This window comes from Nannospalax galili, unplaced genomic scaffold, assembly GCF_000622305.1.
Source record: "Nannospalax galili isolate Female #2095 unplaced genomic scaffold, S.galili_v1.0 scaffold1892, whole genome shotgun sequence".
Taxonomy (NCBI): domain Eukaryota; kingdom Metazoa; phylum Chordata; class Mammalia; order Rodentia; family Spalacidae; genus Nannospalax; species Nannospalax galili.
Window position 1 is genome coordinate 1,097,798 of NW_008331144.1, and position 27,399 is coordinate 1,125,196.

General features: G+C 46.2%; 1 protein-coding gene across 7 annotated transcripts in view; it reads right to left on the reverse strand.

The window, feature by feature from the left end:
- The window catches only part of Trerf1 (transcriptional regulating factor 1), a 164,600-nt gene that overhangs the window by 83,163 nt on the left and 54,038 nt on the right, over nucleotides 1–27,399 (reverse strand). For 6 of the 7 annotated variants that reach the window (XM_017795754.2, XM_017795752.2, XM_008823317.3 and 3 more), the window contains exon 2: nucleotides 16,916–17,018. The exons of the other annotated variant lie outside the window; for it this stretch is intronic. The gene's annotated coding sequence lies outside the window, so the exon portion shown is untranslated. The remainder of the gene's footprint in view (nucleotides 1–16,915; nucleotides 17,019–27,399) is intronic. 7 annotated transcript variants of the gene reach the window in all.

The window sequence follows — 27,399 nt, forward strand, 5'->3', positions numbered from 1 at the left end:
TACTTTAGGAAAAAGTTTTATTTGTTTGTTTGAGATAGGGTCTCATGTAACTCAGGTGGCTTTGACCTCCACATGTAGCTAACGCTAGCCATGAATTCCCAGTCTTCCTGCCTCTATTTCCCAAGTGAAAGAATCATAGATATGCATCACACACCTGGCTGTTGGTTCATTTTCAGTGTAGGGTTTAGCTGTGTCACCCAGACTGGTATCTGTGGGTAGTTATCATGGCTGGGGGAAGTGGGTGCTCTGTTTGTGGGGCACTACCAAACTATAGAGAAGGTCAGTGCCCTTCAGTTACATAGAGGTTGGTAAAGGCAATATCACCCACGTGCCACTGCCTGCCGGCCTTAACACACTGTGAAAGTGCCGTGTCTCAATGGCACCGCCTGGCACTGTTCCCCACACGTGTCAGATGCCAGTGATTGTGATTTTTTTTTTAATGACACAGCTAAGGGGGCATTTTGTGGTAAACCTGTCAGGTACAGGTATGGGAGGGGGCGGGGAGTGGCGAAGTGACACACAGATGTTTGTTCACTTGGCTGAAGCCTGGGAAATCTGAGTTTCACTTTTAAACTTGTAATGGTCTCTGTCTTAGAGACACCTGAACAGAAGCTACAGCCCCATGGAGATCTTCGAGGCCCGAGACAACAGGTGGCAAGTGACGACAGGACATGAAGAAGACGCCCAGAGATGGGCCAGCAAGATGGCCCAGTGGGTAAAGGTGCTTGCTGCCAAGCCTAATGGCCTGAGTTTGATCTCCTGGATGCACATAGTGGAAGGAGAGAACAGGCTCTTAAACATTGTCCTCTGGCTTCCATCCTCTGCAAGTCAATTAATTAATTCAAGTAAATGCCCAGAGAACAAGATTGGACCCAAGACACTGTACAGTGCTTAGCACACTGTCCTAAGCTGCTTTCACTGCCTCTTCCCTCAGACTGGCATCTCATTTAAGGAGCACCTCATTTACTCTGTTCTGACAGGTCAGCAACATCCCTGGACCCAATGGGTGCTAAAAACAGAGACGAGAGAGAAGAGAAGGGAGAGGAGAATTTGCTTCCACAGCTGGAAGAGCAGATTGAAGTGGGCTTCCCATTCTTACTCTCACAGGCCACGCTTGCTGCCACCAAACGTGTAACTGATAGGGGTCAGACCCTCCCTCAATCAGACCCTAAATCATCCTAGTGTGCATGTGTAGGCACGTTTACACACACATATTGCCTCCCAATTCCCCTGGGAAATGATTTGCGGTGACGCTGTATTGACAACACACCCTTCAGCTGTCAATCCCGCGTCTAAATATTAGGCTCCATCACCAGAACATCACTTTCTATAATTTAAAAAAAAAGGCAGTCCCACTCACAGCATGGTGGAGGGAGGGGGAGAGAGGAGAGAGAAGGGGAGAGAGAGAGAGAGAGACAGAGAGAGAGAGAGCAAGAGCGCCAGTGCTTAAAGAAAAGTGATTTTCCTCCTCTCTACCTTCCCCTTTTTTCTTCCATTTAAAAAAGTTTTGACTAGAAGAATAAAACTGAAGCTGGAGAGATGGCTCAGTGGTTAAGAGCACTGGCTGCTCTTGCAGAGGACCCAGGTTCAGTTCCCAGGCTCTACATAGTGGCTAATAACCATCTGTAACTCCAGTTCCAGGGAATCTGATGCCCTCTTCTGGTCTCCTTGGGCATTGAATGACACAGATGCATTTACATACATGCAGGCAATATACTCACACATAAAATAAAAATAAAATACAACAACAGCAACAGAATAAAAATCTCATGACTTTCATCTTTTCTGTCACCCCAGGAAGTAGAGCTCAAAGCGGGGACCTGGAGCCCGGGGTTTGCTTGACATCAAGAACTCAGCAAAGAGCCTTCTTTCTGGGTCACATTACATATCCTCTGACCCTATTTGGAGTCTGACAGGGCCATTCAGGAATTTTTGAGAAATGTGTGTGTTCTTGTGGTCAACAGGAATATTCTAGAAAGTATAGTACAAAGCATAAACATACATTTACTTTGTCCCCACTAAAAAGCCCGAAGGTCAGAATTACTCTTTCTCTGTTTCAGATTAACACTCAAGCGATAGCCTTTCTTCTGGTTTATTTAAAATATTTTATGTGTATGAGCGGCTTGCCTGCATACATGCAAATGTTCTACGTATATGCAATGCCCACGGAGGACCGAAGAAGGCGTTAGATCCCCTGAAACTGGAGTTAAGGACGGTTGTTAGCCACCATGTGGGTGCTGGAAACTGAACCTGGGTCCTCTGCAAGGGCAGCCAGTGCTGAGATGGCTCCGAAGCCCGTGTTTGTTTTCAGACAGGAGCTCATGTAGCCCATGTTGGCTTCCAACTCATGATATCACCGAGGATGACTCTGAACCCCTGATCTTCCCTACTTTCACCTCCCAAGTGGTGGCATTACAGACACCATGAAATGGTTTGATGCAATGAAATCCAGGGCTCTGTGCTATCTTTGTAAGGTCACGTGACAATGATTAAAGTCTTCCCCAACCCACTGTTGCCAGAGGATGAGGCTTCCTCTGCTATTCTGCCCGGTCCCTTGCTCTGCACTGCAGATCTGACTGGCACGAGACTACGGTTCCCTTGTTGGACCCCTCTAGCTTCCATCATTGACTTCTGCAGGGCCGACTGGAGCACGTAGCTGGTTTACATTAGAGTACAGAAGTGTCTCAGGAATCTGGTCATCAGCTCCAAGGGACAGTCAGCTCTCTTGTATTTAGAAGTGGGAAGATGATGCAGCTTAGGGCTGGAAAGATGGCTCAGTGGTTTAGAGTGCTTGCTGCTCTTGCACAAGTCTGTAGTTCGATTCCCACACTGGGATGCTCACAACCCGCTGTAACTCTAGTTCCAGGGGATCTGGTATCCTCTTCTGGCATCCCTGGGCATCCACATGCATGTATGCACACACACACACACACACACACACACATAAATTTTATGTGGGGCTGGAGAGATGGCTCAGTGGTTAAAAGCACTGGCTGCTCTTGCAGAGGACCCAGGTTAGATTCCCAGCAACTACATGGTGGCTAACAACCATCCAGTTTCAGGGGAATCTGATGCTCTCTTCTGACCTCCACAATTACACAACACAGGTGTACACATGGAGGCAATACACTCATATACATAAAATTAAAATAATATATAAAATTTTTTTAATGATGTGTTTTGCACCAAAATGAATGAATGGATGAGCGACTGAATGAATTACACTTAAAAGGCTAAGAACATCATCTCACCGGAGGGAGATAACTCATTTGGCAAGGACTTTCTTGACCCAAGTTCCAAGAATCAACTTTTGGAGTCAGAAGGTCTGGATTCAAATCCCAACCTTGCACTGGCAATGCAAGTAACTTTGGCAGGTGCATCTCTCTTGCTTCTGAACCTCAGGTTTCTGGTGTGTGTGTACGTGTGTGTTTGTTGTGTAGGGCAGAGGTCAACCTTGGGTGTTGCACCAAGTGATGCACCATCCACCTCATTTTTTTTTTTTTTTTTGACAAGGCCTCTCATTGAGACCTGGGATTTACCGATTGCCTAGGCTAGCCCTACGGATCCTCCTTTTTCTGCCTTCCCAACACTGGGATTGCAGTCACAAGCATGTACAACCACATCTGGCTTTTTACAGGGGTGCTGAGTATCAAACTCAGGTCCTTATATTTGTATAGCAAGCACTTTACCGACTGAGCTATCTCCCCAGTTGCTGAACCTCAATTGTTATGATTCCTGCAGGAAAGGAATAGTAATACCTACCATCCTGGGTCTTTGTGAGGATTCAATGTGGGCCATGAACGATTCCCAATGAGGATGGGTGCAGTGCTGGCCTAGGGTCCGGTGTCTGCTGTTTAGCACTGACATGGCTACAGTTCAGGTCAGGCCCAATGACTCAGTCATGACAGTTTGGGTTTGGTTATTTGTTTCCTGGACAACCTCCAGCCCTCCCTCTGTTTCAGTTAGCAGAATGAAGTAAACGCAGGTGGTGTGGGGAGAAACCTTAGAAGCCCCGGACATTTTCAGTATAGATCAAAGACCCTGCTTACCCCCCACATCCTCTGAAAGTATGGAGGTACTAAGGTACTTCCATCCTTATCCAGAGTGGAAGACACAGAGCATCACAGGAGGCAGGCTCGGGTAACCCCACCAGACAGAGCAGTAACAAAAGAATGTAAAGCTCACCTAGTTGCTAGGTTTTGAGGTGGTTTCCTAGGCCCTATCTATCTACATGGGTCAGTGCAATGCAGGGTGTGTGTGTGTGTGTGAGAGAGAGAGAGAGAGAGAGAGAGAGAGAGAGAGAGAGAGAGAGAGTATATATCTGAGTGCGTATGGCCATTCCAGGCCAGATGTTCTACCTAGTATAGGTAGTGTGTTAGAACCCAGACCAGATCTAGCTCAGGTCAAACCATCTACAGCAGTGTCTCCTCTCTAGGATGGATACACACTAACTAAATGGGTCCCTTCTTCCCCACTCCCCGCTACATCCTAAAGGTCACATATTTCTTCCCCTGAAATACAAGACTCCCTGCCAGTCCCCTGACAACCTGGAATCAGAGACGGCCTGACTGACCACCTATGACCCATGAGGCACAGAACCTCCCCTTCTCTCTGAAACCTGCAAAAATGGGATCTTTACTCTGCCTTGTGATCCTGAATTCTCCTCAGCCTCCACTACACTGTCTTTCTGTGATATCAATTACTCTTCTGACAGAGATCTTATCCAAAAGAACATTCTTCCCGGGTGTCCTCCTTGAATCCGAAACCCAAGAACTTTCTTTTCTTTCTTTTTTCTTTTTAATATTTATTTTTATTTTATGTGTATGAGTGTTATGCCTGCATGCAGGTAAGTGCACCCATGTCATGCAATGCCTGCAGAGGACAGAAGAGGCTGTTGGATTCCCTGGAACTGGAGTTACGGACAGTTGTTAGCTGCCATGTGGGTGGGTGCTGGGATTCAAACCTGGGTCTTCTGCAAGAACTGCTAGTGTTCTTAACCGCTGAGCCATCTCTCCAGCCCCAAACCTGAGAACTTTCAAGGTGGGGCTCCACTCTCTGGGTTCCAGCTCCAGAGAAGTTTAAGCCCCCAAAGAAAGAGAAGTCATGATTTCATTGTATCTGAAGCATTGCAATGTCTGTAATCCCGGATGCGGAGGCAGGAGGATTGCACATTCAAACTCGTCTTCTACACAGTGGAACCCTATCTCAAAAAACCAAAAAGCATAACAGTATTCATCAATAAAAAAAAAAAGTCTAAAGGGGTGCACCCAGTTACCTGGAGTCATTTCAGCCCCTCCATGGTACCAAAGAAGGTAAGGTAAGACTTACTATTTTTTTTCCTAAGTCTCACCTCTCTTTCTGTGTCTGGTTGCCTCTGCTCTCAGGAAGCTGGCAGCATGACCACCATTTCCTTATTTTGGATTGCAGCCTCTCCTCCCACTGTATGAGGAATTGGGGATACACCATCCTGCAGGACCATCCCAAGGATGCAGGTTTGGAGTGGCCTCAGTTGCCTACAAGTATCATCTGATCTCATGGTCCTTCCCTGGTAGACCTCAGACCTTGCACCAGCCTCCCAGATTTTAGAAAAGAAAAATGTGAAGTCGACCTCCCAAGAACAACTTGGAAGACAGCTCTACCCCTGATTTCTCTGTGAGGCCAGACCCAGGAGGCTGAAGTCTCATTTTGAAGCTTGAGGAAGACTTGGGCAGAAATTGCCTGGTCTCAGCCGAAGGGCTTTCTCCAAGGAGCACAAGCCACGGGCGACTAGACCCAAGCCAGATGACATGCCACGAGTGTTCACCAAGAACACGAACAAGAAGACATCACTGGGGTGCAAGGATGTAAATGCTTATGTTTCTCTTTCAGCAATAAAAACCTCCCACTGTCTCTGACTAACTCTCATGTTGTTCCTGTCCTTTCCCCTCCGCCCTTGGTCTTCTGGACACAAACCAAGTCTCCCCCTCTCCCCTTGATTCTGGGCTCACAGATTATCTCCTTGTCACCGGAAATGTAAACATTCTCAGACAGGGTTCTTTCAAGCCCACTTCCCCTGCCCTGCTCCCCAACCCCCACCCAGTTGCTGCATATTCAGGAAATGCAAACCCCACATAAAGATAAGCTGGACCAAACAGAAAAGGAGACCAGCCCTGTGACCTTGTTGGGCAAATGACTTCCCCTCCCTGCACCTCAGACTTCAGCTTCTGCAGCATGAGGAGGTGAGACCCAGTGAGCTCAGAAGAGGGGAGCTGAGTGGGAGGAGCTTCTCCAGGTCCTGTCTCAGAGCACTCAAGGATCCTGGGCCAGGATATTGATATGGTCTTCCTCACACTAGTGATTCCTGGAGATCCAGCCTATGGGGAAATGATGCCGGGATATCCAGGCGTCAGTCTGTCCCTCCATCTTTTGGAAGAGGAAAGAGAATGAATGGCAGAGGGATCAGACCAGACTTTGGCTCTGGCTATATTGATGTAGAGCTGTGGAGGTCAGCAAGATGGCTCAGTGGGTAAAGGCACTTGCCCCACAAACTTGACAACCCATGTTCGATCCTTGGAACCCACATAAAGGCGAAAGAAGAGAATCGACTCCACAAAGTTGTTCTCTGACTTCCACTCACATGCTGTGGCACATGTGCCTCCATCCATAATAATAATTATGATATCTATACACACACACATACACACACACACGCACATATATATATATATATATAGAGAGAGAGAGAGAGAGAGAGAGAGAGAGAGAGACAAAGAGAGAGATGAGTGGCAAGCTGGGGAGATAGCTCAGCAGTAAAGTGTTTGGCTTAGTTCACAAGCATGAGGACTTTGATTTCTGGGAAAATGCTGGGTGTAGTAGTGTGTGCTTATAATCCCAACACTGACTGGGGAGTGCAGCTAGTTAGCCAGTCAGTCTAACCTAATAGGCAAATTCCCAGCCCATGAGCTACTTTGTCTCAAAAAACTAAGGTGGACAGCTCCTAAGAAACATAAAGTTGTCCCCTGGCTGCTACACGAACAGGCACACACAAGCATGCACACACACACACACACACACACACACACACACACACACACACAGAGCTATGCATACACATATGCCCCCACACACAAAAATATTTTTTAAAAATTACAGCGCTGGGTGTGGTGGTCCATGCCTGTAATCCTGCAGCTCAGGAGGCTGAGGCCAGAAGATTGCCATGAGTTAGAGGCCAATTTAGGTTACAGTGAGAAAGACTCAGTCTCAAAAAACTCAAAAATAAAACTAAATGCACAAATAAATACAATAATGCATACATGTGACCAGTACAATACAGGCTATTAAGATACTTTTAGAAGGAAGACCATCCACTCAACAGTGAGAAGGAGCTGATGGCCACTTTCCTGAGCAACACTCCAGTCACACAGACTGGAACATGTTTCTATCAGCTCTGATGTAACTCTGAAAATACCGGAGCCCTTTGCCTGGGGCGCCTCCTGTCTCCAATACCACAATAGCCCTGGCACCCCGAGTTCCTCAGACGGCTCTGAACATGATGTATCCTGCTTCCTGGTTCTGGAATGGTCTCCACATGTATATCCAGGACAAGCTTTTGCTTCAATCAGGGCTCAGCTGCCCTGGGAAATCACTCGGAATATTTAATCATCCCGTTGAGCTCTCTCCATGGGCAAGGCCAGTTGGATATAAGCAATCAATCCTGGCTTATAGCTCTGAGTAAGTAGAGGCAGGGTGGGGCAGGAAGTGTGAATCACCATCCCGAGAGGCTGTTAATAAACTTTGAGGTTTGCTGGTGGGGTTGGGCTTTTAACCCCAGGCGAATGGGCCTGGCCACTCATTTGATGGAGAATAGCAGGATATCATCTCCGAACTGGAAAACAGAGAAGCTCTTCCTTAATCCCATCCACCTCCATGCCCAGCTACCTTAGCAACCTCCACCCCTCCAAACATCTAAGTAACACATGAGAAGAGAAGATAAGTGATTGAATTAAATACTTCTTGGTACTCACAGACTCCAACTTTATAGAAAGGTGCCAATCACTGTTTTGGGTGGCAAGATGTAGGTAAGAACTTTGAAAAAAGCCATTCAACAGCTTTATGTTCATGAGTGGTCAAACAAACTTAGGGACCGGACCCCTCGGCACACAGTTAAGCATCAACTGAGGACTTCTCAAGTTTTTTTTAAAGATGTTTTATTTTGAATTTATTCTTTTTTATTTTATGTGTATGTGTATTTTATGTGTATGTTTATATGTATTGCCTGCATGTATATAAGTGCACCATGTCATGCAAGGCCCACAGAGGCCAGAAGAAGGCACTGGATCCCTTAGAACTGGAGTTAAAGATGGTTGTTAGCCTCCATGTGGGTGCTAGGAACCAAACTTGGGTCCTCTGTAAGAGCAGTCAGTGCTCTTAATCACCAAGTCATTTCTTCAGCTTTATTTTATTTTTAATTATATATACATGTGTGTGGGTATTGCATGTGAGTGCAGGTACCCTCAGAGGCCAGAGGAGGATGTTGGATCCTCTGAAGTTGGAGTTACAGGTAGTTGTGAGTCACCTGACATGGGTGCTGGGAACCAAATCAGGTCCTCTGGAAAAGCATCAAGCTCTCTTAAGCTCTGAGCCATCTCTCTTGCACCATCTCAGGGCATTAGCTGTAATGATGAGAGGTGGCTCTTTAAGAGGGACCATGGAGGCCATCTGAGAGACTGGAAGCACCTCACTGGGTTTCACTGCCTCAAGAGAGCGCCTGTCTCTAACTTCAAGTTCCAGTAATTCTACACCCGGCTTGTACCTGGCTTCCTCTAGTTACCTCACCTACCTGTGCCATTCAGCCAATGCAATGTCTTCCTGCTCCCCGCTCTAGGAAGTCTTCCTTCACCACTCATGGGCACAGTGCTCCTCCTCCTTGGACTTCTGGCAATCTCATGAAGATGTCTGATCCTTTATGCATCTTTTAGTTAGGAAGTCTTTTTCATTAATCAACTAATTTTTTTTTTTTTTTGGTCTTTTTGAGACAGGGTCTCCCTGTAGCCCCAGCTGGCCTGGAACTTGCTATGTAGACCAGGCTGGCCTTGAACTCACAGAGATCCACCTGCCTCTGCCTCCCGAGTACTGGGATTAAAGGCGTGTGCTACCACGCCCAGCTAACCAACTAATTTTTATGGAACTTTAGGTTCATGGTTAAAGTCTTTTTCTTTTTTTGGTCTTTTTGAGACAGGGTCGCTCTGTGGCCCCAGCAGGCCCGGAACTCCCTATGGACGAAAACCAGACTGGCCTTGAACTCACAGAGATCTGCCTGCCTCTGCCTCTGGAGTGCTGGGATCAAAGGCGTGCGCCACCACACCCAGCTGGTTTATGCCTTTTTTATACCACTTACCCATTCACTGCACAGAGTCAGTACAAATAGCAGGTGCTGAGATAAAAGCGGTTATCTGATAGACATCAAATCAGGAAATCATCTGACACAAATCTGGGAGTAACATAAAACCATTAATCAGAAGCTCTCACACCAGCAGCTGCAAAGGGCAAAGAGATGCATACCTCAGAGGGTTAAAGGAGTTTGTCACATAAGCCTGGCAACCTGATTTTGTTTCCCCAGAACACATGTTGAAGTGGAAGGAAAGAAGTGATTCCACAAAGCTGTCCTTTGACCACAAATGTGCTGTGGCACGCACACCTTCTCCCACCCCTACACCCTGCACACACACACACACACACACACACACACACACACACACACACACGCACGCACATGGATGGTGAAGATCCTCTCCCACAGCCCTCTCACCAATGGGACTTTGCTCATAGGTAGCTATGCCACCCATGATCTGAGGGATCCACAGGGGAAATTCTCACAGTGAGGGGCTCCAGCCCCATGACACAGAACATAGCTTAGAGAAAGGGCCAAGATGCAGGAGTATGCAGGGGGTGGTGAGGGATATCTCAGACTCATCTCCAGAACCCAAGGCTTATATCCTCTGTAAGCAATGCCTAGTTTTGTGTTGTGTCTTCCCTCTGATTATTTTATTTTATTTATTTATTTTGAGACAGGATGTCACTCTGTAGTCCAACTGGCTTGGAAAGTTATTCTGTAGATCAGGCTGCCCTCAAGTTCGTAAGGATCTTATATAAACCTCCCATGTGCTGGGATTAAATGCGTGAACCTCAATGCCCAGCATTTGTTCTTGACACAAGATCTCACTATGTTACCCAGGTTGGCCTCGAACACTTGATTTTAAGTCATCTTCCTGCCTCAGCCTCCCAAGCAGCTGAGACTCCAGATGAGCGTCACCATACCCAGCTCCTCAGATTAGTTCTAAAAGTGTCCCAGTTCAGAGAATGTAATCAATAGAGAAGCTGGGAGTCGCCTTTCACCTCCACTCTCAGCCCATTGCATAAACCAGCTCTGTCCTTTCCAAAGCAAAACTAAACAGGAGCACTGGCCTCAGAGTCATCTGTTCTCAGTCTCAGTAACATGATGATTGCTTTCCCTGTTAGCTATAACCATCAACTTGACATAGCCTGACGTCATCTGAGAGGACAGCCTCAACTAAGGAAATGCCTAGGTCAGATTGGGAGGACCTGTCTGTGAAGAACTGTCTTGATTGTTAATTGATGTAAGACAGCCCAGCCTACTGTGGCTGGCACCATTCCCTGGGCAGGTGGGCCTGGGCTGTATAAGGAAGCGAGCTAGGCATGGATCTGTGAGCGAGCCAGCAAACAGCATTCCTCCATGGTTTCTGTTTCAAGTTCCTACTTGAGTTCCTGCCCTGACTTCCTTCAATGACAGACTGATCTGTAAGCTGATGTAAACCCCTTTCTCTTCTAAGTTGATTTTGGTCAGAGTGTTTTATCATGGCAACAGAAGGCAAACTAGAATGGATGCTTAGGACGGCATCCGAGCTGCAGGTTGCAAACTCTCTAGGCCTCACCTTAGTCCTTATCTATCGACTAGATATTGTCTCCAGGTGACAGATGGTTTATTTTTATTTTATGTGTATGAGTGTTTTGGCTGCATGTATGTAGGTGCACCACGTGCATGCAGTGCCCACCAAGGGCAGAAAAGAGCATCAGATCCCCTGGAACTGAAGTTAACGAACTGAAGGTTGTTAGCCACCACCTGGGTGCTGGGAACCGAAGCCAGGACCTCTAACAGAGCAGCCAGTGCTCTTAGCTGCTGAGCCATCTCTCCATCCCACCGCCAGGTGCCAGATAGAAGCCTAGAGAGGTAAACCTGGCAAAATGCCGGAGCCGGGTCACACTTTGCTTTTTCTCCTTTTCCCCAGGAGTCCCAAAGCCGAACCAGTGTGCGCCACAGGCTGCTGTCCGTGAAAGGCTCGCCAGAGGGGAAGAAGGCAGGCAGGGAAGGGTTGAGGGTCCAGAAGAGAAGCACAGGGACCCACCCTCAGGTGGCAGGGCAGGGACAAAGCAGGAAAGTTGCTGGTGACCACTGCAGAAACAAGCACTTCCTCCCTCAAGAAGGATGAGCAAGAGATTCATAAGCATGTTTCACAGAGGTGCTCAGGTACTGAAAGCGTCCTGATACAAACTGTCTCTGTGAACAGAGTTAATTCTCCCCTGAAAACGGTCAACAGTGAGTGAGCTTGAAGAGAGGAAAAGTGGGAAAAGGTGGGAGGGGGACACAGCCCTTCCCAGTCCTCCCTTGGTAGCTGTGTGACAGTGACGTCTCTGGGTCTTGGTTTACTCCTCTGTGAAAAAGGATTAGAAAATTTTGCCCAACAGTGCTATTGTGGCAGGAGAAAGACATAGAGAGAAAGAGAAAGGGAGAGAGAGAGAGACAGAGAGAGAGGAAGAGACAAAGAGACTGACTGACTGACTTACTTTCTGGCAGGATGGCACATCAGATACCCTATTCAACATTTCTAATGGAAACATTTCTAAAGGTATAATGGTGAACACCTTTAATTCCAGCACTCAGAGGCAGTGGCAGATGGACGTCTTTGAGTTTGAGGCCAGCCTGGTCTATATGGCCAGTTTCAGGCCAGCCAGGAATGCATAGTGACACCCTGTCTCCAAAACAAATAATAACAACACAAACAAAAACAAAAGAAACAACTAGTGTGGTAAATGTAAATTTAAAGTATACATTTTACTGATCTGGTACAAATGTGCCATTATCAACTTGACAGGATATTAGAATCATCTAGAGGACACACATCTGGATGCATCTGACTGCATTCCCAGGCAGGTTTAACTGACATGGGAAGAGCCAACATCCCGTGGACCGGGTTCCTGGACTGAATAAAAGGAGAAAGCAAGCTAGGCATCAGCCTTCATCTCTCTCTTTCTGCCTCCTGACTGGATGCCATGTGACCAGCTGCTCCAGACTCCTGCCACCACAACTTCCCTGCCATGATGGTCTGTATTCTCCAAACTTAGTCATCAGAAACCCTTCCTCCCTTACGTTGCTTCATGTCATGTATGTGGTTGCAATAACAACACAAGTAACCAATACAATTCCTAAAGATACAATTCCAAGGGGAGCAAGCAGCCAGCAGGGAACAAGGCACAATACACACCAGCTGACAGAAGCAACAGGTAGCAGAGCTAGACCTGCAGAGACCTCAGATTCAGGAATGATCAGATACAAGACAAGAGAGTTTGCAAACAGCTAACTCATCATTTTAAAGAAATAAAATTCTTCAAATATATGCAAGAAAATGAGAGACCAGAAGCATCACCAAACAGATTAGAAAAATAATAAACTTCTAGATATGATCAATAAAGGAAGTGAAAGGAAAAAAGATTCAACAGATGGTTTAAACAGCACTTGAGACACAGAAAACATATCTAAATAAAAGGCAGATCTGAAGAAATGACTCAGAAATTCGCACAAGGAGACAAAGGGCTGAAAAACAGAAATCACAAACACAGAACACAGAGGGGTCTAATACGAAACTGAGGGCCCAGCAGGGAGCGAGACTACTGAGAAACGAGAGGTGGAAATTTTCCAGAATTGGGACTGGAGACATGGCTCAGTGGTTAAGAGAGCTCACTGCTTTGCAGAGGACCCAGGTTTAAGTCTCGGCACCCACAGTGGGTGGCTCACAAGTGCCTGGGACTCTAGTTCCAGGGATTCTGATGCCCTCTCTGACCTTTGAAAGCATCTGCAGGCATGTGGTGCACATACATACCCTCAGGTATATACATATTAAAAAAATTTTTTTTTAATCTGGAATTATTTAATGATATGAATCTTTAGCTCTAGAAATCCTAATGAAACCCAAGCATAATAAAGGTAGAAATTTATACCTAACACACTATAATGCCACTTCAGAACACAGATACAAACAATAATCCTTAATGTAGTCACAGAGATGTGTCTGACCATAGGAACAGCAGTTAAGCAGAGTCAATTTCTCTACAGCAACAGCCAGTGCCAGCTGTGACATAATGATTTCAACAACACAAGGAAAATTATGTAAGAAAGTCATCTTTCAAATCTGGGCAAGATAAAGGCATTCCCACACCGTGATGGTTAATTATAATTGACAATTTGATGGGATTTAGAATCACCATGGAAACAAGTCTCTGGGCATATCTGTGAGTGATTACATAGATTAGGTTAACTGAGGTGGGAAGACTCATTCTAAATGTCTTAATGTTAGTGGCACCATGCCATGGGTTGGGGTCCTGGACTGAATAAAAAGGAGAAAGTGAGTTGAGCACCATCTCTCTGCTTCCTGACTGTGGATGCAGTGTGAACATGTGCTTCATGGTCTGCCACCATGACTATCCTACGTGACAGATCGTATTTTCATGTGTGAGCCAAAGTCAACCCTTCCTTCCTCGAGTTGCTTTAGATAGGTATCTTTTGCAAGAACAAGAAAAGTAACTAATAACATAAACCACCACTACCACAAAAACCTCGAAACATTAAGAATCTTGAGAGTTGTCACCAACAAACCTCCACTAAAGGGTAATGTTAAAGGATGTGCTTCAGAGAGAAGAGAAATGATCCCAGATTCATGAATGAATGATCACAGAATTTGAGAGAAGAATATGGATAAACGTGCAGGTAAATCTATATCAACACTATGTAAAGCAAGGGTGTCTAATTTGTAAGGGAAAAATAGGGTCAAGGGAAAACACAAGAAAATTATAGTATGTAAGTTGGGAAAAGTAGTGATTAAAATTAAATCTGTCTATGGTTATTGTATTGTTTGGGAGGAGGGGAAAGACACTGGTTAATTTTAGACTTTAAGTATGGCTGTTAAAATATCTGGGGTAACCATTGAAAATAGATACAGAACATGCAGGTTCTAAATAGGAAGACAGAAAACAGAAATGAGGGTGGATCACTTCAATGTAAAAGAAAGAACAGACAAAATTAAAAGAATATTAATATGGTGCAGACGAATCCTAATTCATCATTAAAATAATGTAATAAATATTGTGTGTGTGTGTGTGTGTGTGTGTGTGTGTGTGTGTGTTTTAGATCCAGAATCTTAAGTAGTGGCTCAGGCTGCCCTTGAACTTGGGATCCTCCTGCCTCAGCCCTCAGATTATAGGCATGTGCTAATCTACCCAGCAAGACAGGCAATAACTAAACCAATATACTCCAAGTAGCATGGTTTTAAAATACATAAAATAGAAATTTCAACATCTCAAAGAGCAACTGGCAAATCATGGGAGAAATTTTAACATGTTTCTCTCTCTTTAGAGGTGGCATGCTAGGGAGGTGCTGGGGATCGAAACTAGGGGCTCCTACATGCTAGACAAGGGAGCTCCCACTGAGTCATACCCCTGGCCACACATTTCTTTCAATAGTTAACAAATTAATCAAACAAAATCAGGAAAGGAAATAATAATTGATTTGCATAGCACAAAGAACAATCCCACTAGACGTGACGGCTCATGCCTTTAATCTCAGTATTCAGGAGGCAAAAGTGGGCAGATCCCTGTGAGTTCAAGGTCAGCTTGGTAAACATAGTGAGTTCCAGCCTACACAGTGAGACCCTGTCTCAAAACAAAACAAAACTCATTTTAATGATTATATAAAAAAACCAAATCCAACAATTAAAGATCATCCTTTCAACGGGTTATGGAATATATAAGAAACAAATTGAAGAGATAAAATATAAAGAAGGGGGTTGGGCGTGGTGGTGCACACCTTTGATTCTAGTACTCGGGAGGCAGAGGCAGGCAGATCTCTGTGAGATTGAGGCCAGCCTGGTCTCCATAGTGAGATGAGTCTGTGGTTGCAGATGGCAGTGCAGAGATTCATAGACAGAAATCACAGAGAAGTAGAATGAATCCCACTGCTAGGAAGAATTTTTCAAGCAATTATGATGGTTAATCATCAGTCACCAGATTGAATTTGGAAGAACCATGGAAAGACACCTTTGAATCTATCAGGGTGTTTCAAGGAGGTTTTAACTGAGGAGGGAAGACCCACCCTGAATGTGGGTGACACCATCCCATGGCCTAGGGTCTCAAAATGAATACAAGGAGAAAAGCAAGCTGAGTACCAGCATCTGTCCCTCTCTGCTTCCTGAGTTTGGACACAGTATGCCCAACCACCTCATGCACCTGCTGTCCCACCTTCCCCACCACAAGGGACTACACCTATTCTTAAAATCGGAGTCAAAACACAACCCATCTTTCATTAAGTTGCTTTGGTCACGTATTTTACCAGAGCAACAAAAGTAACTAATGCGCTATCTGAAGCTGTTTAGAATTTAAGATTCCTTTCAGTTTCAGTGAGGGACAGGACAGGAGTCTCTCTGGCATGTACCAGGAATCCCAGATCACAGACTGAGCAGTCACTGCAATCCTGTCCTATCACCTGCATGTACTTAAGTGCACCTGTGTTGTGCAGCACCTGCAGAGGCCACAGGATGGTGTCAGAACCCCTGGAATTGGAGTTATGGACAGTTGTTAGCTGCCATGCGTGTGCTGGGAAGTGAATGTGGGTCCTCTGCAAGAGCAGCCAGCGCTCTTAACCGCTGAGCCATCTCTCCAGTCCCACAATCCAGAGATTCTTTCATTCAAAATTCCTTAAAAGACCCGTGCAAAGCCCCAGACTCAGGAGGTGGTGGTGTAAGGAGAGCTCCATCCTAGACACTCAGTTGTGAGTTCTTTCTTACTGGCCTGGAACTTCTCCAAGTATGCTAAGCCAGCCAGCCAACGCTAGGGATATACCTGTCTCCATCTCCGGGCTCTCCATCACTGGGATCACAGGGGCACATCACTGTACTAAGCTTCTAACGTGGATTCTGGGCAGGCAAACTTAGGCTCTCGGGTTTGTGAGGCAAATGCTTTACTGACTGAGCCACCTTTCTCCAGTGTTGGAATGCACTCTTTTTTTTTGGTCTTTTTAAGACAGGGTCTCCCTGTAGCCCCAGCTGTCCTGGAACTCACTATGTAGACCAGGCTGGCCTCAAACTCACAGAGATCTGCCTGCCTCTGCCTCCCAAGTGCTGGGAATGCACATTTTTTAAAACTGAAAAATTTGCGAATTTTATACAATATATTTTGATCATATTTAAGTCCCCTCCCCTACCTGCACCCCCCTTACTATCCCCTTCAAGTTCATGTATGCATGCCTTTAGAGTCAAATTTGCATTCCCTAAATGTCCTTTGGTGTTGGTCCATCCACTGGAGCCTGATCAGCCTACCAAGAGTCTCTCCCTTAAATGAGACTGACTCTCTCCTTCCCAGCAGCTCTCAGTTGCAATAGTTCCTCAGGTAGCATTGGGGTTTCTTACCCACCTCCCCATGCCTATGCTGAGATTGTGTCTGGCTTGAGCCTACCTGGGACTTGTGCATCCAGCACGCACTTTTTAGGCCTACCCTTTCCCCAGCACATCCCATTCTTCCTGCACACCATGAGGGATAAATTCATTCAAATGAAATGTCCTCCACCTTCCTTGAAGAAAGGAGGCCAGCTCACCTTGGCGTCGGCAGTTGGGAGCCTGGCTCTGGGGGCTTCTCCTGCGGCTGGCCAGTCATGCTGTCTTCATGCTGCTGGGCAGGTGGGAAGAAGAGACCTGGGCCTGAGGGAAAAGGAGATGGGAGGGTCACCTCACCATTTTCTCTTAGCTCACCACAGCATCCAGCAGAGGAGAGGTCACTGTGGTGACTTAGACACAGTCCCAGCTTTCCAAAGACAGGAGGGAAGGAGGGAGGGATGGAGTGGGAGGGAAGTGGGGGAGAAAGAAAGAGGGAGGGAGGGAACGGGGGGACGGAGAGAGAGAGTTGTGAGTGCTGTGACAGCTCCAAGTGCTGTGGCTCAGTGCTTCTCAAACTGTGATCAGATACAAAAGCCATGGCACGGTGCCTCTCGAACTTTGTGATCAGCTATAGGTGCTGTGGCACAGTGCTTCCTAAATTGTTTGAGATCACCTTGAAGTGCTGTGGCTCAGTGCTTCTCAAACAATTTGTGACAGAGGACTATTTTTGTTTTTGCATTTTAATTTCTAAGTCATTGACAAATACTTCCCTGAAATACAAGAAAAATGAACTTCTAGAGAAATTGACAGTCATACAGAGTAACTTTTTTTTCCAATGATTCAATCTGAGAGATGATTTAGTTAAACTGATGTGAAAGTTTCTAAGTGTCTGCTCTCAATTTCCAGCCTTCTGTCATAGACTGTGGATGGGGAGCCCATTCCTGAAGCACAACTTTGCTGCCTATGTATGCGTGCTCCAAACCGCATCTTCGCAAGTTATCTGGCTGGGAGAGATGGAGCGTGGTTAGAGAGGAGTGATTTCAAAGTCATCCTTTGGACTATGGAGAGTTAATTCTTTTTAAGAAAATTTTTTGATTTATTTTTATTTTATGTATGAATGCTTTGCCTGGATGTAAGTGCACCACGTGGGTGTAATGCTTGCAGAGGCCAGAGGGGGTGTCGGATCCCGCTGAACTAGAGTTACTGCTGGTTGTAAGCCTCCAGTTGGGAACTGAACCCTGGTTTTCTGCAAGAGCAGCCAGTGCTCTTAACTGCTGAGCCGTCTCTCTAGCCACTTGCCATATTCAGGTAACAAAGCATGCGAAGTTCACAGAAAGCAGTCCCTGGAGCTGCCTGTTCCTACCCTGAGCTTCCCAGAGCCACCTCCACCTTCCCAACCCTGGTCCAAGCTGCCTCTCTGAATGGTGACCAAGAGTCCGTTAGAAATAGGACTGGGACATTTCAGAAAAGAAATTATTTTCAAAATGTCAAGCGTCACTGGTGTCCATTCCTTCTATTTAATGCTATAAAATGATTTTTTCTTTCTCTTTTGCCTGTGTGGTATGTCTTGTGTGGGCATGTTTGTATGTGTAATGGTATACATGTATGTCTGTGGATGCATGTGGAGACCTGAAGTTGATGTCCAGAGTCTTCCTGGATTGTGGAGGCCTGAGATTGGTGTCAAGACTCTTCCTCGTTTGCTATCCACCTAATTCGCTGAGGCAGGGTCTCTCAGTTGAACCCAGAGCTCACCGATATGGACCAGCTGCTCCAGGGATCCCATCTCTGCCTTTGGAGTGTTGGAATTACAAGCAGGTTTCCATGTCTACCCAGCATTCAACCTCATGATCTCATGCTTGTGTGGCAAGCTCTTTAACCACTAAGTCACTCCCCTGCCCTATAAAAATAATTTGTAAAAAATTTTAGAGGGTGAAGAGATGGCTCAGTGGTTAAAAGCACTGGCTACAGAGCCAGAGGTGGGGTGGCTCTCTGTGTGTTCAAGGCCAGCCTGGTTTACATAGTGAGTTCCAGGCCAGGCCAGTTGGGACTGAGTGCTTCTCTTCGAGAGGATCTGGGTTTGGTTCCCAGCACCCACATGCCAGCTGACAGTCATTTGTAACTCCATTTCCAGGAGATCCAACACCCTCTTCTGACCTCCTGAGGCACTGCATACACGTAGTGCACTTACATACAAGCAGACAAAAGACTCATATATATATAATTAAGTGATTTTTTTAAAATTAAAAATTACATTATTTATGTTTGTTTATCTGTGTGTGTAAAGTGCCACGGCTCACAAGTGGAGGTCAGAAGACAACTTGCAGGAGTCAGTTCTCTCCTTCCACTAAGTGGGTCCCAGAGATCAAACTCGTCATCAGGCTTGGCAGCAGGTACCCTTGCCTGCCGAGTCATCTCGATGGTCCCCAAAATGATTTTTTTTAAATGTCAAGAAATCCTTTGTCTGTGACAGCCGTCTTATATTTTTAAAAAAGCCTCCCATGCCTACTGCCTTAATAATTGCCTTAGTTCCTGAGGGAAGCATTCCAAGACATTCTTACACATCTGAACACTGAAGAGAAAGCGCTCAGAGCTCTAATCTCTCAGCTTTTAAGTAGCTCTTATTTTAAACTTTAGAAGCAGATAGCTCTGCAGAAGAAAACTTCCCCTTTCAAAGGCTTGTTTTCTTTTTAATGCAAACACACATCCTCCCTCACTCCCAGCTTCAAATGCTACATCATCTGCAACTTTGGAATTGGTGGCTCATGAAATTCTAGCGAGAAGCACATCATAAACATTCCTATAGCAACAGAATGCTTCTGAAGTGATGTCTGCAATGTTCCAGAGATTGGGTATCATTATCTTGAATGTCTGGGAAGAGAAGGTTATGGGGGATAAGTGTTTACATACAAATAAGTTAATACAGTAACTGGCAACCGAATAGCAGAGCTTTGGGGAGCCAAAACCAGGCATGGGGGGGCCACTAAATGCACTGTTATTACCCTCAATGTGTGGCAGCAAATCGCCAGGCCCCCCTGTGTACCATGAGTCCTGGGATGGGCTTGTCACATGGGTAAGCCTTAAGTTCAGTCCATACCAACAACATACTGTTCATCCACTGTGTGTCAGGCATGAGGTATGTAGCCCCAGCTGGCCTGGGACTCACTATGAAGATCAGGCTGGCCTCAATCTCATGGAGATCTGCCTGCTCTACCTCCCGAGTGTTGGTATTGCCACTATGTCCAACTAAGACTCAATCTGCATACCTCCTTAACTCTTAACAGCTGTGCGGTGTGTGAACCAGAATCTGTCAACACCATGATAAAGGAGGGAAACTGAGGCTCAGCTCACTTGATCTGACTTTGCTGTAGCCTGGGAAAGTCATGCATCCTTCCAGAGTGTTTCCTGGATTGTCCCGGGGCAGTGGCTCAGTAAGGCTTCTATCCCATGTGACAATGGGGCTGTTCACTCAGTTTCATGGCCTTGAGCCAATCACCAGGCCTCAATTTCCACGTTTGTGTAACAGTGACACTCAGGCTTCTTATAAGTTTTTCTGTGTATGCAGGTACATGCATGTGCTGGTTCATGTCCACATGCATGGAGGTCAGAGGACAAACTCAAGTGTCATCCTTCCTCAGATGATGTACACCTAGTTGTGTGTTTGTTTTGAGACAGGGCTCTCACTGACGTAGGGTTTGTCTGATTGTGCTAGACTGGCTGGCCTGGCCAGTGAGCCCCAGGGGTGCTCCTGTGGCTCCAGTGTTGGGATTACAAGCATATACCACCATGTCTGGCTTTTTTATTTGGGTTCTGAGGATCCAACCCAGGTCCCTGTACTTACACAGCACTTACTTACTGACTGGGCTGTCTCCCAAGTCCCCTTGTAGGTTTCTGAGGCACCATTTAGGAAGTTCGGCACCAAACTTGCCCTGAATTTGGCCTTCCAGTCATTCCTCCCCCTCTGCCAACTGGGAGTCAGCTCTTTGTCCCAGGTTCCCCGGTCATTAGTGATGGGCCTAGAGCTGAACCTTGGGCCTAGGTCTGCTGGATTCCAGCCATGTGCTGGAGGGAGATCCCTGTAATTCCCCAAGTGACCACTAGTTCACTCAGGACTATTGGTCAATGACAGTGACCCCTGACCTTGAAGAGCTGCCCTGGGCCTGGCTGGGCAATCTTTTTGGAGTCCTGTTGATTTTCACACAGAGGGAGGGGCATGGCTGTCCCCACTCACTGGGTGTTGTGATAGCAGCAATGGCTGCCCCTTTGCCAGGGCCTGTGGGAAGCAGACCTGTATTGGATCCCTGCAAGGTGGGAGTAACAGCCCCATTTACTAGGAGAAAGGCCATGCATCTGGTGAGGGGCAGGGCCAGATTGGAGCCAGGTCTGCTTAGCCCCACAGCTCATGGTCTGAGGGTGAGATGGGATGCCCTTCCTTAGAGTCACATGAGGCTCCTCCAGCACTAAGTTTTTGCTTTACTGCAGCTTGAACCTAGATTGCCTTATGTACTCTAGGCAGGTACTCTACCACTGAGCTACAGCCCCAGCCCTAGCAATAAGTTTAATAACAGGCTCCTTTGAAACTCCCAGGCCTACACACCCACTGTCAGTCTTAGGTCAGCATTGCACAATCAATTTTTTGGGAGGAGGGTCTTTTTGAGACAGGGTCTCTATGAAGTCCAAGTGGCCTAGGACTCACTATGTAACCAGGTTGACCTCTATCTCACAGAGATCCACCTGCTTCTGCCTCACAAGTGCTGGGATTAAAGATGTTCACTACCACGCCTGGCCCCAAATAATTTTTTTAAGATTTATTTTTCATTTGTGTGTATGAGAGTTTGACTGTGTGTATATATGTACACCTCGTGCATTCACTGCCCACAGATGCCAGAAGAGGGCATCAGATGTCTGGGAGCTGGAGTTACAGCTGGTTGTGATCCACCATGTGGGTGCTGGGAACTGAACCTGGGTCCTCTGCAAAAGCAGTCAGTGTTCTTAACCACTGAGCTTTCTCTCCAGCCTCACCCAACTAATTTTACTACTGGCAAAATTGAAGCTAACCAAGTTTAACAGTACTGTAGAGAAAAACACATAGATAGGAATCGTAGGACATAAAATGCATTAGGAGGCAGGGTTATGTGACCAGTTTTAGACGCTTCATGCCAGCTTAGAAAGAGGGAAGAGTTAGCAGGTATGCATATAGTGGACCTTGTTTGTTCCAGTAACATCTTGAAATTCACTTATATTTTTTTAAAATACCCAGATCTTGAATGCCTGTCTTGACTGACACAGGGACTAACTTGGGGAGTATCCCAGGAACCTCCTTCCATGAGAAAAGGCTGTGCCTCCTCTCTGTCCCAGGACCTTTGCACAGGTTGCCCACAGTATCCTATAGAACCATTTTTCCCCTGCCCCCTCTGCTCTGCTTCACTAATTTATTCATAGGGTTCATGTTGAAGATCAATTAGAAAGCACAGCTGACCCATTTCCATGCCAGTCTAGTAATGGCTTAGCCACACTTCCTTAGGACACATGTTATTTCTAATTTGTTAACACTAGACTGTAAGCTCCACGAAGGCAGGGAACAGAGTGGTCTTGTGACTTCTGTATACCTAGTCCCTGAAATTTGTTACTGTGGATCGGAAACTATTCAACTTTGGATAGATGATGGCTGGAGGGATGGATTGAGCTAGGTGATTTCCTTTTCCTTAATTCTAGCCGGGAATTGCTTCACAGTAAGAAAGGGAAAATAGGGGCTGGAGAGATGGCTCAGCCGTTAAGAGCACTGGCTGCTCTTGCAGAAGACCCGGGTTCAAATCCCAGCACACATGGCATCTGTAACTCCAGTTCCAGGGGATCTGACGCCCTCTTCTGATCTCCTTGGGCATTACATGACACAGGTGCACTTACACATATGCAAGACGCTCATACACATAAAATAAAATAAAAATAATAAATAAAATATTTTTAAAAGAAAGGGGAAATATAATTTTATGGCTTTGAAACATTAGAAAAATTATTTGTATGTGTTTGCAGTCTTATGCTTGGGGTATATGTACTTGTTAGAATGGATGTGTGCACGTGTGGGTATGTGTATGTGTGTGCATATATTCAGATGTCAGGAGTTCATGTCAGGTGTCTTTTCTCAATCACTCTCTACCTTTTTTTGTTTTTTTAAATTATTTTTTAAAAATTTAGGTATGTATATATTGTGAGACAGGGTCTCACTATGTAGTCCTGGATCGTCTAGAACTCCATATGCAGACCAGACTGGCCTCAAACAGAGTGGCCTGCCTCTGTTTTCTGTCTCTACACACACACACACACACACACACACACACACACACACACAATATATATATAGTGTGTGTGTGTGTGTGTGTGTGTATGAGTGTATTGCCTGCATGTATGTAAGTGTACCCATGTCATTCAATACCCAAGGAGGTCAGAAGAGGGTATTGGATTCCCTTGGAACTGGAGTTATGGATGGTTATTAGCTGCCACGTGGGTACTGGGACCCAAACCTGGGCCTTCTGTAAGAGCAGCTGGTATTCTTGAAGCTAACCAAGTTAGCAGTTCTTAACTGCTGAGCCATCTCTCCAGCCCATCTACTTTTTATTTTTTGAGACAAGATCTCTCCTTGAACCTGAAATTCATCAATTCAGCTAGACTGACTGGCCAATGAGCTTCAGGGATCCGCTTGTCTCTACCCTCTACCCAGCTCTGAGGTTACAGGTATGTGCTACCACGCCTGCCTTTTTCACATGGGTTCTGGGGATCCGAACTTGGGTCCTCCTGCTTGTACAGCAGGCTCTGTACTGACTGATCATCTCCCTAGCCTATAATTATCTGTTTATATGTCTTTATTAGGCTTCTATGAAGAACCCATCTTTAGAAAGCAAAAGATGGGTTGGGCATGGTGGCACACACCTTTAATTTTAGCACTCAGGAGGCAGAGATAGGCAGATCTCTGTGAGTTCTATGAGGATCGGGGAAGAAGGAGGAGGAGGAACTCAGTGCAAACCAGGATCTACACGGCATCTCAGAGGCAGTGCTGTTGAACCATCAACACAGTGAGAAATCAGACTCTAGGTTCTTGACAATGGATTGCAATGGCTTACACTGATTTTCAACTTGACAGGATCTAGAAGAATCACCTAGAGGACAAGCCTCTGGCCTGTGAGGGATTACCTAGATCGGGTTAATGGGGGTAAGGTTACTGTCTGGAGTCCTGGACTGCATAAAAAGGAAACTGCAAGCTTAACATCAGTATTCATCTTTTTGCTTCCTGACTTCGGATGTGACTTGACGAGCTGCTTTAATCCCCTGGCACTGTGATGGGCTTACCCTCAAACTATAAGCTCAAATAAGCCCTTCCTTCCTCCCTCCCTCCCTCCCTCCCTCTCTTCCTTCCTTCCTTCCTTCCTTCCTTCCTTCCTTCCTTCCTTCCTTCCTGCCTTCCTTCCTTCCTTCCTCTTCCTTCCATTGCTTTTGTTGGGGTATTGCTGTTGTTTTGAGAGAATCTTCCTGTAGCCCCAGCTGGCTTGGACCTCTCTGTGTAGACCAGGCTGACCTTGATCTCACAAAGATCCACCTGCCTCTGCCTCCCAAGTGGATGGGCTGACTGACTCCTCAGTCAATTAAAGGCAACTAAAGGCATGTGCCATCACACCTGGCCTGCTGGGGTATTTTATCACAGGAACCAGAAGAAAAACTAATACACCAATCATTTTGTGCATTAATTCACATTACAAAATGATTTACACACACAATTAATTACTTGTGTCTACGGGCCTGTGTGCCATGGCATTTGAATGGAAGTCAGAGGACAACTTGTAGGAGTCAATTCTCTCCTTTCACTATGTTGGCCAGCACATGGAACCAGGTCTTTGGGCCTTTACCTGCTGAGCTATCTCTCCAACCAGAGACACGGAGAAACTCCTAGCCTTTTTCTAAATACTGCACCCTTTCTTTTGATGTCCCACTCCACCCCACAGAGGCTGAGAAAAGAATCTTTTTCATGTGCTGGAGGAGGGAGGTTCCCCTCCATCTCATTAGCCAGGCGATAGAGGCAGCCCTTTCTTCATTCAGCCTTCATGCATCAGCTTACTCCAGAACACAGACGACTGGGCCTTTCACATCAACACTCAAGCACTCACAGCATCTTGGATGGCCTCATCACAGGCTAACAAAGGACAGCAGGCGATCATTTACTTACCAGCCCCGGATCGACCTATTTATGAGCTCCAATCAGCTCATCTTTGGGTCTTTGGATACTCCAAACCCTTTCCCTACCCCGGACCTTTGCACATGCTGACCTCAACACAGGATGCTCTTTCCCCAGCTTGCGCCTTATTAATGTCTGTTATTTATGTTGAACTTTCAGTAGGATGTCTCAATCCTCCAGAAAGTGAGTACAGTTACAATTCATTAACTGACTAAGTCAATCAGTCACCCCATCCAGCCTGTAAGCTCTGCTAGGACACACTTCCATCTTTCTGCACCATTGTGTCTAGTGGTCTATCTGCTATAGCAGTTCTCAGTCGTGACTGCACATCAGAATCCCCTGGGAAGCTTTAGAACCCAGATTCCTGGGTTCCACCATAATCCTATTAGACTAGAGTGTTGAGGGCTGGAGATGTAGCTCAGTTGGTAGAGTGTTTGCCTAGCAAGCACCAAGTGCTGGGGTCCATGCCCAGCACTACAAAAACTAGGTGTGGTGGCGCATGCCTGGAATCCTAGCACTTGGGAGGTGGAGGCAGAAGGATCAGAAGTTCAAGGTCATCCTTACTAAAGAGTTTCAAGCTCACCTTTTCTATGAGTCCCTGTCTTGAATGAATGAATGAATGAGTGAATGAATGAATGAACAAACAAATGAACTAGAATGTTGAATGCTTGCCAGGTGGTCTAAAGTATGAGTTTGATCCCTGGGACCTACATAAAGGTAGAAGGAGAGAATGGACTCCAGAAAGTTGTCCTCTGACCTCTGTACAGGTACCGTTCCAAGCAAGTACACCCCCCCTTTGGGGCTGGAGAGATGGCTCAGCAGTTACAAGCACTGGCTGTTCTTGCAGAAGATCTGGGTTCAAATCCCAGCACCCACATGGTGGCTAACAACTGTCCATAACTCCAGTTCCAGGGCATCCAATGCTCTCGTCTGTCCTCTGCAGACACTGTACTTACATGGGAGGTGTTAGGGGGATAGGAAAGAGAATGACGCTGGGGCAGGCTACTAGGAGGAGAAGAGTGTAACACCCAATTTCACCCCTTGCTCGTAAGGCCACATGAGAAGAGCAGTGTGTTTGGGGGCATCTGGTCATCCTTCTTTCAAGGGTGGTTGCATGGCAGATGGATGAGCCCCAGATGTTTAGCTGGAGGCTGACAGAGGAGGAGGGTTGCTTCTCCCAGAAGGATAGCCCGCAGTTGCATCTGAAGAGTTGGCTGAGGGTGTTCTGCAAAAGTGGGGCGGGGGGGGGTTGTCCTCTACTAATATAGTTTCTAAGATCTCAGGGGAATATGGAGATAGTCGATTCAGGGAAGAATAATCTGCATGTCTTAAAAATTACTATTATTATTTTGAGATAGGGTCTGTGCAGCTGATTGGACTAGAACTTATTATGCCAACCAGGTTAGCCTTCAACTCACAGAGATCCACCTGCTTCTGCCTCCAAAGTGCTGGGATTAAAGAAGTGTACCACCACAGCTGGCCTGGAACTCACTATGTAGACCAGGCTGGCCTCAAACTCTCAGAGATCCACCTGCCTCTGCTTCTCAAGTGCTGGGATTAAAGGCATGAGCCACCATGTCCGGCTTTTGCATAAACATTAAAAAAAATGATTTATTTATTTTTATTTGTACAAGTATTTTGATTGCCAGTATGTTTATTGGTGTGTGTGTGTGTGTGTGTGTGTGTGTGTGTGTGTGTGTGTATGTGTATGGCTGTGCATGTATCACAGTGCCTATGTGGAGGTCAGAGGACAACTTTCCAAGGTTGGTTCTCTCCTTCCACTAGTGGGTCCCAGGGATCAAGTTCAGATCCTCAGACTTGGTGACAAATGCCTTCACTGAGCCATCTCACTGGCCCAAACTGTGTGTCTTACCAAATGCAGAATGGACCTATCTCCCATTCCCCCTGATCCTCAACAACCTCCCCTGAAAAATGGAAACCCCAAGGCTGGGGAGAAGGCTCAGTTGGTACAATGCTTACCACGTAGACATGGAACCAGGATTTGGATCCTCCACCCATGGAAAAGCTGGGGGAGGTAGAGACAGGTGGATCCCCAGGGGCTCACTGACCAGCCAGCTCAGGCAAATGGGCAAGACCCAGGCCAGTGACAGACCCTGTCTCAAAAAACAAGGCAGAGGAGCTGGCTCAGCAGTTAAGAGCACTGGCTGTTCTTGCAGAAAACCCCAGTTCGAATTCCAGCACCCACATGGCGGCTAACAACTGTCCAGAACTCCAGTTCCAGGGGATCTGACACCCTCTTCTGTCCTCTGTGGGCACTGCATGACACAGGTGCACTTACAAAATACAGGCAATACACATATACAAACACACACACAAAATACAAATAATAATAAAATAAAACAAGGTAGAGCAACATCTGAGGTTGATTTCTGGTACCCATATATACACACACACCCCAGAGTGGTCATGATGGATCAAATCAGAGAACAGTCACGTTGAGTGTCAACACTGATGACAACTTCT